The sequence below is a fragment of the Lolium rigidum genome, chromosome 6, assembly GCF_022539505.1.
Source record: "Lolium rigidum isolate FL_2022 chromosome 6, APGP_CSIRO_Lrig_0.1, whole genome shotgun sequence".
NCBI lineage: Eukaryota > Viridiplantae > Streptophyta > Magnoliopsida > Poales > Poaceae > Lolium > Lolium rigidum.
This window is the reverse complement of record NC_061513.1, coordinates 31,892,076-31,901,035: the sequence shown is the minus strand read 5'-3', so window position 1 is coordinate 31,901,035 and position 8,960 is coordinate 31,892,076. Positions and strand designations below refer to the sequence as shown.

General features: G+C 43.2%; 1 pseudogene; it reads left to right on the top strand.

Annotated features, from left to right (window-relative positions):
• Positions 1-812: 812 nt before the first annotated feature.
• LOC124664546 lies at positions 813-5,227 on the top strand (annotated as a pseudogene).
• The last annotated feature ends 3,733 nt before the right edge of the window (positions 5,228-8,960 follow it).

The following is an 8,960-nucleotide window of genomic DNA, read 5'->3' as shown; positions in this document are numbered from 1 at the left end:
TTTGTAGAAGCACAGATATCATGTTTTATGGAAGGAAGGACGAGCGAGGGCAGATTCAACGCCTTTCGGCGGAGCAAGCTTGAATGTGCCGCATCGGATCGTCAACATCCAAAACTCAAAAATCCATGACTCACACAAATACTACCTCCATTTCAAGGAATAAGGCGTTCTTGTTTTACATGCTTTTTGTTTGACCAAGAATTACTTCAAATATATAAATATTATTTGTATGAAATTAGCATTATTAGAAAGTGCTTTTCAATACGAATCCAACGGTGCTAATTACATATAATATAATCAAAATTGTATTACTCAATTTTTATGGTCAAAGTTCGTCTTGGAATACGTGCACGCCTTATTCCTTGAAACGGAGGTAGTATTCTACAAAAAGAAAAAACTTCCTATATAATGTTCTTTACGTACCTGATTCAGACAAAATCATTCCTCACAAATATGCGTGGCAACTTGGCAATCACGGCAGCACAAAAAATTGTGCGTTTATTATCTGTCAAGGAAAGAAAAAACCAGCTGGGATTGGTCAAAGCCAGCTGGCGGGTCTTCCACGCCACGCGTCCGTTTCCAAAACCAAAACCAAAAGAAAAATAAATAGAAACATTGGTGAAGCCAGGCTGTTCCAAGGAAAGCACCGACCCGTCCTGACCGTCCGATCCCGATCGTGCGGCTCTGGCGCGTTCCAGGAGTGTTCTGGTGGCATCGGCGCAGAGTTCGGAGCGGCTTCGGAGCCATCGGGTGTTCTCCACACGATCTCCATATAAAGCCGCCGGCCCCAGATTTTTTTCTCCCCGGATTGATTCGAACCTGCCACCGCCCCAGCCGAGATTTCTCTCGAGAGACCGGAGAGAGCCAAACCCTAGCGCCCCGGCTTCCCCCGCCGCCTCCTGCCGCCGGCCTGCGAAGGTAACGCCGCCACCCCGACCCCCCGCGATGATTGCTTGTTTCCTGTTCCGTTCTAGCTCGATTATGATCTGAATGTCCCCTCGATCGTGGCAAGCGTTCTCTCGGTGTTCGTAGTGCCTTTTTAGGATTTTTTCTTACTAGTGGATGTCTGATCGATAGCGCGCGGTGCGTCTCGGCCGATCCGCCGCCGGTGCAGGGGAGCGCGGCGCCGGTTCCGTCGGGCGAACCACAGGGCCATTAATTCCTTCTTTTTCTGTTGGGAATCGATCTCGCGCGCGCGTGTAGGAATAGATGCACGCGTTGCTCTGATCGAGGTCGATTTCGCGGGGATGGTTACGACAGCCACGACTTGTCACTTTGTCAGCAGTAATTTGTCGATTAGAGACATGAAAGGTGATGGATTTGGTGTGCAATTTGTTTCGCAAGATGTTTTTCGCCTCCTGTCTGAACCTTTGGGCGTAATTATCATGCGCAGCTGGTCAGGTCCTGCATTTGTCCTTGCATGTGTTACATTGAGGAATTGTACATGTCAGAATTTACGGCCTTCAGTTAGGCTGTGGTTGTTTGTTGCTAAAATATGCCAGGATCTGCTCTTAAACAAGATCATGTTGCCTTCAACAGTAAAACTGGATAATTACTGATAAAGTTATTTCGTTTGTCTGCTAGTTAGAGGTTACTGTGGCTAGTTTTGCATTTGGGGGCTGGGTCCCAAGGATCTTAGCATCCTCAACTCTGCTGCACTGTTTAACTGGTCCTGTATTTGTATATTATGATTATCTGGTCCTTCATTTGTATATTATGGTCCTGTACATATACTCGTAAATCAAAGTTGACAGGCAAGCGTTTAGTGTCTTCTTTTGGCCTGTGGTTGTTTGTCCTGAAGTATGCCAGGGTCTGCTCTTAATAAAAATATAATTTCACCTTGCAACAGTGAAATAGGAAGCATTTTGTTTTAATACTCTTTCCCCGTGAGCTTACATGGTGATGAGTAGTTATCATATAAACACTATTGGTCTGTTCTATTTGTTGAAAAGATCTTGTATTAAGATTCTTTGTAATTGTTTCATTGGTCTGAAGCTTGTTAAGTGTTTATCAATTTTTTCACACTTCTCTTTTATTATGCAGAATATGTATATGTATACACCATGATAACTATTGTTAAGGTTGATATGGTGATAACTATTGTTTTGACATTGTGACAAATCCTATCTTGCATCATGTGTCCATTAAATAGATCAGCATTTAGACTTCCCTTTCCTGTTAAGGCTGCATGTCTATAATCCTTCTTCTTTTATACAAATATCCTATTTATACGATGTTTCGATTTAACTCCACTTATGCTCCTGGAATAGTGTACACATTATTCTAGATAGCTCATGGTTTTTTCTGTGCTTGGAGGTGCAAATTGTTTCCTCATGTTGTCGTGCCTCTGGTATTTAGAGGTTAGTGCTAGTAGTTTTGTATACGAAGTCTGGGTCCCAAGGATCTTAGGATCATCAGCTCTGTGATTACTGTAATACCATCATATGTACATACATGCATAAATCCAAGTGTACATGCCAGAATTTACCTTCTTTTAGCTAGTTTTTGTTTGTCCTAAAATAATTCAGGGCTGCTCTTAAAAAAGATTATTTTACCTTCAACAGTGAAACTGGACTGGTTCTTTTATTTGTTTTAGAGGTTACAGTTAATAGTTTGTAGTTGAGTGCTGGGTCCCAATGATATTAGGATCATCTCCTCTGCTGCACTGTTCAATTGTTCGTGCGGCTGTACATACATGCAATAATCCAAGTTCACATTAGCACAATTTACGTCTTTTTTTAGGCTGTGGTTATTTGTTCTCTAATATGTTAAGATCTGCTCTTAATAAAAGATCATTTTACCTTCAAAAGGAAGACTGGATGCATCTTTTTTTTCTAGTATTATTGACCTTTGATCTTGTATGGTGATAATTAGTGTTCTTATAAACTCTGTTTTGCTCTGTGCTCTGTTTGTTGAAATAGATTTTGTACTGAGTGCCTTTGTAACTGTTCTATCTGGCCTGGTGCTTCTTAATCTTTATCAATTTGCCACAATTATCTGTGATTATGCAGGTTATGTATGTACTCATCATGATAAATGTTGTTTTTATATCTGCCACTCTCTGTACATTAACTAGTTCAGCATTTGGAGTTCTCTTTCCTGTCAATGACTGCATGTCTATAATCCTTCTTTTCTAGAATAAATAAAAGTTGCAGTTCCTCTTTATGATTTAATCCCACTTCTGCTCCTGGAATAACATGTTTTCTTGTAGGCAGCTCCTATTAGCATTTTATTTATGACTAACTCTGAATGTTCTAACTTGTAGGTGAAGGCAGAGGTGGGAACACAACCAAGATGGCTGACGGTCAAGAGAACGACAAGAACATTGAGATCTGGAAAGTGAAGAAGCTCATCAAAGCACTTGATGCTGCCCGTGGGAATGGGACAAGTATGATATCACTGATCATGCCGCCCCGTGATCAGGTCTCTCGGGTCACTAAGATGTTGGGTGATGAGTATGGAACTGCCTCAAACATCAAGAGCAGGGTCAACAGGCAGTCTGTCTTGGCTGCGATTACCTCTGCTCAGCAAAGGTTGAAGCTGTACAATCGAGTTCCCCCAATGGATTAGTGCTCTACACTGGAACCATTGTGACCGATGAGGGCAAAGAAAAGAAAGTCACCTTTGACTTTGAGCCATTCAGGCCAATTAATGCCTCCTTGTATCTCTGTGACAACAAGTTCCACACTGAGGCGTTGAATGAGCTGCTTGAGTCTGATGATAAGTTTGGCTTCATCGTCATGGATGGTAATGGAACACTTTTTGGAACACTGAGTGGCAATACCAGGGAGGTTCTTCACAAGTTCACTGTTGATCTCCCAAAGAAGCATGGACGAGGAGGGCAATCAGCACTTCGCTTTGCCCGCCTTCGCATGGAGAAACGCCACAACTACGTGCGAAAGACAGCTGAACTCGCTACACAATTCTTCATCAATCCTTCCACTAGCCAGCCAAATGTTTCTGGGCTCATTCTAGCTGGTTCTGCTGACTTCAAGACTGAATTGGGTCAATCTGACATGTTTGATCAGCGCTTGGCAACCAAGATACTCAATGTGGTTGATGTCTCTTATGGTGGAGAGAATGGCTTCAACCAGGCCATTGAGTTGTCTGCTGAAGTGCTTTCCAATGTCAAGTTCATCCAGGAAAAGAAGTTGATCGGGAAGTACTTTGAGGAGATAAGCCAAGACACCGGGAAGTATGTTTTTGGTGTGGATGACACAATGGCTGCCCTTGAAATGGGTGCAGTTGAGACACTGATTGTGTGGGAAAATCTGGATATCAATCGATATAGCTTGAAGAATTCTGCCACAGGGGAAACTATTGTGAAGCACTTCAACAAGGCACAGGAGGCAGATCAGGGCAACTTCAAAGACAAGGCAACATCTGCAGAGCTGGAGGTCGTTGACAAGACCTTGCTCCTGGAGTGGTTTGCTGAAAACTACCGGCAGTTTGGCTGCACGCTGGAGTTTATTACGAACAAGTCACAGGAGGGATCTCAGTTCTGCAGGGGCTTTGGTGGGATAGGAGGAATCCTTCGCTACCAGGTTGAGGTGAATGCTTACGAGGACGCGTCTGATGAGGAGTATGACGAAGACTTTTAGCAATCAATTGAAACCCCAGTGAATCCGGTCCGGGAGGAGCCTGTGCTGGCCTGGAACCGGAACACGCCGCGGCATGACGCCGAGGCATCCACAAGCTCATCGAGGAAAACTACTTAAGGTTTGTAGCATTTCTTTTTTGAAGATTGGGTTTGTAGCAATTTGTGCCAGCTCTTGTAAACAAATATATATCAATGTTCCTTTTCTGATGTTCAATTCTATTTTCTGACTTTAGGGGGATGAAGAGAAGACTTGAGGACGGGGGTGATCACCATGATCTCATGTTGATGAAGCAAGCTACGGCATAAGTTAATTCTTCTCGGCGTGATAGGGAGAGAGGCTGCAATTCTGATCTCTGTCAGAAGACTATCCTATTTAGTAGAGTCATTACTAGTAATAATCATAGCTATATCCTATAAAGGAGCCTCTTATAGTACTTGTGCGAGCTAAGCTGTCATTCCGTCATTCGTACTTATGTGAGTCTTGAACCAGTCTGTGGGTAGTGTTGCTGTGGCCTATGGCTGCAGCTATCCTTTATTATTCTGAACCGAAATTGTGATACTTGAACGTGCTGGTAGACGCAACTGTGTCAGTGCGCCACCATATTTGAAATAAATCTGTGTTCAGTCTACATTAAAATCTGCCATAGCAGTATTCCTGCACATTTGGCTTTGCATTTGCAATATTCCCGCAGATTTTTAACTCTTGCTGAGTTGGTCCGGAGGTAATGAAGCGCAGTTGCAGTTGTTAGAAGACAGGTTTCGGCTTTCGTTTTTTGATCCATCAGAGTTGTTAATATGGACAGCAAGAGTTATTTTTTGGCACACCACGAATCCTGGTAATAAAACTCTAATATTACGACTCATTTTTGTTGGGTTGTGAGGTCGTGAGATTCAGGGTCTGATAATTCTTTGTTACCTGTGTTGGACCCACAACTGGATGTAAGGCAGTAAGGCGAGGTAAAAAGACAATTATAGCAACACAAATACAGCAACTGGGCAGTAAAACCCAAATGAAATGGTGGAGGCCTTAGCGATGAAAGAAGGTTTGGCGTTGGCAAATGAAATGGGAGTCTCAAATCTGATAGCTGAATCCGATTCTCTAGAGACGGTCGAGGCTTGTTCGGGGGATCAACAATGGCACAATGAGTCTGCTGCTATTTTTGCTGATTGCGTGGATTTGGTGGCATCAATTGGTAATGTGTCATTTGCTCACTGCCCTCGGGAAGCAAATATGGTGGCACATATTTTAGCTAGGGAGTGTTTTTCTGCTATGTCAAATTGTAACTGGGTCGATGATCCACCTAGCTTTATTCTTGAATCCCTTGTAAACGATGTAAACATTTTGTGACCCAAAAGCAGCAAGTTCCAGACGCACTCTTTTCCTTCCAGCGTACCGAAGGGGGCTGAAAGGTTTTTAATGAGGCGGCTTGCTGACTTAATATATCTATGTTTCAAAAAAAAAAAAACTGGGCAGTAAACCCTCGTTGCCATACAATTATAGCAACACAAATAAAAATATGCTTATATTTTATCAAAACAGAATCCTTGTCTCATGTGTTACACTTCAGAGCCAAATTTTGAAAAGAAAAAATCACAAACGAGCATGATTCTAGGGCTGTCAGTTTTCTTTTTGTCGTGCATAACTCTTTCAATATCTGGTTGGTCGCTGCCTAAATGATATGCAGTTTGTTGTAAAACGCAGACCAACTATAAGTACAGACTGGAATAGGTGTTTTTTTTTTTTGAACAAGAAAGTGGATAATATATTAGCATAGCACGTGGCAGGTATAATTTTCATACAGACCCTTTACATCACTCGTCCTAAAAAACCAAACATTTGAAGATAAAATCTGTACTTTTGCAAGAAACACCCTAGCAAAGAAACTGGAAAAGCAATCAAGACCCTGGGTATCTCTGCCACCAGCCGCCGGCGTCCTCAAGGCGTCGCCGCCGAGGAGCAGGGCGAGAGCACTCGAGCGCACCTTTCCGGCGAGAAACCGTCGTCGCTGGCTACCTTGAGGCTTCCGAGGACGAACCACTTGGCAGCATCTAGGCGTCGAGCTCCAGCAGAAAAGACGGAGAGTAGCCTCCGATTTGGAGGTTGCAAATTGGCCTCCATGGCCAAGGATAGCCGTGGAAAGATTGCTACCGGCTCGGATGCACTTGTTAGGGAAGATCCACCGTCGGGGAAGAAGCCATTTGAAGAAGGGGAGAGCTGCACCACTTTGTTTCCCCTCACCACCACGGCAGGACAGAAACATGGGGGTGGAGCTTTCCGTCTCCAAATCACTCCGACCAAAGTCTTCAGCTTTATTCAAGGAAGCGGCGCTCGCCGTCGTCGCCTGCAGCTCCGGCCACTGGAGCCAAAGGACGAAGAGGACGAACCCTAGACACTCGATCTGGCCGGATAGATCGAGCAAACCGCTCCAAACTAGCGGCATAGAGCCATACTCCACTTGGGGAAACAAACTAATCCTACCACTATACAGGGGAGATGGGGAGAAGAGCCGGGAGGGAGGAGAGGACTCTCAACGGGGTTGGGAAGAGAGAGAGAGAGGTGGGAGACGGAGCGGTTTGGACGTGTGCAAACGTTTTTCCTGGTAACAATTACTAGAATAGGTGTTAGTAAGATAACCAGATCACAATAGCTCTACCGTCTCCTATATGTCACACTTCGGAGCCAAATTCTGAAAAAAAAAAATCACAAACGAGCATGCATGACTATAGGGTTGTCAGTTTTTTCCTTTTTCCGCGCATTACTCTTTCGACATCTGGTTGGTTGCTACTTCAATGATATGCAGTTTTTTGCGAGAACGCAGACCAACTATAAGTACAGACTAGAATAGGCACAATCTCTACATATAGTGGCAACCTTCACAATAGCTGTACCGTCTCCTCTATTATAACTTGCTGGTCGGAACTAGCTCATTGCATCTAGGTGTTAGTTGCATAACCAAATCAAAGAGATGCTTAGAGAAGAACATAAAAGATATGAGAGCACATTGGAGTGCGAGGCATCAGAAACACCGGTAGAACAATCTCGCAAAGTGAATCTGGGAGACAATTAGCTGCTTGATATTTTAGAGAGAAGGGTGTTGGAGCTTTCTTTGTTTCGACTAGTCATTCATTAGTGTACATCTAGCCTGTCCTTTTAGTAGCTGCGGCCCACTTCTTAGCAGCTTGACTACAAATTTACCGGGCTAGCTTGAACTGAAGTTTTCTGCTTTGGTGTTGTTTTGAATTTTATTTGACATGTACGTTGTTTCAGATTTGGCAAATTGCGATCAATATCGATTTATTGTGTTTGGATAATTATTGAGGAATTATCGTGTTTGGATATAAGCATTGTCGAACCAATGTGGCTGAATGACTATTTTTTTCTAGAGAGAGGCGGGATCATTCTGTCATCCGATCTAAACCGTGCTTAATTCTAGTTGGATGGTGTTCTAGATGATGACCCAACCGAGCCAGTCGCGCTATGGACACCAAAGGACGTTCTAGCCTAGTTTAAAAGTAGATTCGAATATATCAGAGTATAACTCTCAAAAACTGATAATTATCGTCAAACAACTATCAGTCTTGAACTTGGTTGTTAAGTTATAAATGTATTCTATATACCTATGGTTTATCTATATATAGAAATTCCTTTCATTTTGTCTCGTGTTTGCTTTCCCAGGGCGTATGCTTTTTCTAGGAGCAGTATATTGGCGGAGTAGTGGCGGAGCTTTAGCGGAAAACCTGGACAGGCCGGGTTGCAGTAGACCAAGTTTTTTCTTCAGAATTGAAGATTTGGTGGGCTTGGCCAGCAAGAAATACAACGGACTGACCAAAATGTTGGACGGCCACGACCCAGGTCAGCCCCAATGTAGCTTTGCCAGTGAGTCTAAGAGCGTTATCTTATTTGTGTGGGCACTACATCTTTATTTTTGTCTGTATGGCTCTGCCTTAATGAGTTAGTGTTTGACAAAAAAAAGAAAGTGTTTTGTGTTTTCCACATGTGTTGTTTTTATATTCATTTGGCTACCATCATGAGCAATTCTACAAAATAGCAACACCAGAGAGTATGGAATTGACACCAAGTAGCTGAAACGGCTTACCCATGAGTTTATACCCCAGTTTGGAAAGCATACGGCTCATAAACTTCTAAGTGAGTGATCTGAGACCGGCGATTATGAAAGTTTCAATTTATAAATAAATTGCTTTCCTAATGCACATGCTATTCTGAATATATAGCAACACGGCTTTGGCTTGTTAAGCGACAACGAGCGTTTTGCTCATGCTCATGCCAGGTGTGGCACTGGTTGTCCTGCATGCTCATGAATTCACCAGTGCGTGTCGTCCCCAAGATCATGACAAGGAC